Raw genomic sequence first — 2415 nt, 5'->3', positions numbered from 1 at the left:
ATGCAGACACGTTTGTCAGATCAAGAACAGGTATGGTGGTTTTTCAGAAAGAGTTCAAAAATTTTATTGTTAACACTATTAATGTTAATAGTATTGATTGAATATATCCAATATATATTTTAAAATTAAATATCAATGTACTAGCATTCAGTTTTTTTTTTTTTTTTAAAAACCGTTTCGTGAAATTTCAAAAGAATCCTGAAAAAGTTGTTTCAAAAAAGTGTGAAAGCACAACTGTTTTCAATGCTGATAATAATAACGAAAATATAGCTTTCTTGAGCACCAAATCGACATATTAGAAAGATTTTTTTGGAAATATTATGTGACACTGAAGTTAAGGAATGAATGACATTTTAAAATGTCTTTTTCAGGCTTCTTGGAGCAGGGTCTCCTTGTCAAAGACTCAAAGAAGTTGATGGATCATTACAGGAAAATCCCACAGTTTAAATACGACATGATTTCAATGATCCCGACGGATTTTATAATGCTCCAAGTGGGCTTCAACAACCCTGAACTTCGCTTCAACCGCCTTTTCAAAATGGCACGTCTCTTCGAGTTCTTCGACCGCACAGAAACCCGAACAAACTACCCGAACATTTTCCGCCATCAGCAACCTCGTACTTTACATCCTGATTATTATTCACTGGAACGCTTGCATTTTTCTTCGCTATTTCCAAAACGATTGGCTTTGGGACTGACACATGGGTATATCCAAACATCAGCCATCCAGAATACGGCCGCTTGGGCCAGAAAGTACATCTACTGTCTGTACTGGTCTACTCTGACTCTCACCACCATCGGAGAAACGCCGCCTCCTGTTAAAGACATCGAATACTTGTTTGTAGTTATGGACTTCCTCATCGGAGTGTTGATTTTCGCTACCATTGTCGGTAACGTCGGTGCCATGATCTCCAACATGAATGCTTCTCGTGCTGAATTTCAGGCCAAGATCGACTCCATCAAGCAGTACATGCAGTTCCGGAAGGTCAGCAAAGACCTGGAGGCCAGGGTCATCAAATGGTTTGACTACCTTATGGACGGAGGAATGTTTAAATTACTTGCGATGGAGAAGGAGGTCCTGAAGAACCTTCCAGACAAGCTCAAAGCTGAATAGCCATCAACGTCCATTTAGATACACTGAAGAAGGTGGCGAATCTTCCAGGATTGTGAAGCTGGACTCTCATCGAGTTGGTGTTGAAGCTGCAGCCTCAGGTGTTCAGTCCTGGAGATTATATATGTAAAAAGGGTGACATTGGTCGAGAAATGTACATCATCAAAGAAGGAAAGCTTGCCGTAGTGGCGATGATGGAGTCACGCAGTTTGTGGTGCTCAGTGACGGCGCTTACTTCGGAGAGATCAGTATTCTTGGAATCAAAGGCAGTAAAGCCGGAAACAGAAGAACGGGCAAACATTCGTAGTGGTCGGCTATTCGGACCTCTTCGCACTGTCTAAAGATGACCTGGTGGAAGCGCTTACTGAATACCCAGATGCCAAAAAAGCCCTGGAGAGAAAGGGAAGGCCATCTTAAGGAAGGACAACCTTCTCGATGAGGCGGCTGCAAGCGCCGGGGCTGATCCCAAAGATCTGGAAGAGAAGATTCACCGTCTAGAGAACAACCTTGATGTCATGACGGGCAAGTTTGCCAAGCTTATGGGAGAATACACATCCTACCAGAGCAAGATGAAACAGAGGATCACCAACATGGAGAACAAAGTGAAAACTCTACGGGTGGAAGATCTGTCTGAGGTTGTTGAGGACAAAAAAGAAGAAGACAAGACCAAATAGTCAACAGTATAGAGATTGGAGTAAATGGGGTTTCCTATTCATGGACATATTTCTTAACATAGTACATCACTTTTAAACTGTTTATACTTCTTTATACATGAAATGTTGTACTAATTGCCATATATGTGTGTTGAAATGTAACACTGATGTTGTATTTATTCAATATGTGCAGTAAGAAAAGCTCAGACTCAGAATTGAGGAGAGATACACTACCATTCAAAAGTTTGAGGTTTTTAAATGATTTAGTATTTTTTTAAAGATGTTTCTTATGCTCACCCAGGCTAAATTTTATATTTACAGCAAAAATAGTAATTCCCTGAAATATCACAGTAAAAATTATTTCATGCAATTTATTCCTGTGATGCAGTGCTGAATTTTCAGCATCATGACCATAGACTTCAGTGTCAAGATCCTTCAGAAATCATTCTAATATACGGATTTGGTGCTCAAGAAACATTTCTGTGCTGTTATATGCTGATTTATACACAACATAAATGTCTTTATATTTATTGATAAATGTAATCCATCATTGCTGAATAAATGTACTTGGTATTATATCTATGACTAGTTTGGAACAGTAGCATCTTTGTGGCGTATATTAAAAGCGTGGCCAAAAGGCTCTTTGTACTG

General features: G+C 39.5%; 1 pseudogene; it reads left to right on the top strand.

Annotated features, from left to right (window-relative positions):
- Positions 1–2193, top strand: part of LOC113105143 (cyclic nucleotide-gated channel cone photoreceptor subunit alpha-like) — a 2816-nt pseudogene extending 623 nt beyond the window's left edge.
- The last annotated feature ends 222 nt before the right edge of the window (positions 2194–2415 follow it).

This window comes from Carassius auratus, chromosome 6 (genome assembly GCF_003368295.1).
Source record: "Carassius auratus strain Wakin chromosome 6, ASM336829v1, whole genome shotgun sequence".
Lineage (NCBI taxonomy): Eukaryota > Metazoa > Chordata > Actinopteri > Cypriniformes > Cyprinidae > Carassius > Carassius auratus.
The sequence above is the reverse complement of the archived record's forward strand: the minus strand, read 5'-3'. Positions and strand labels throughout refer to the sequence as shown.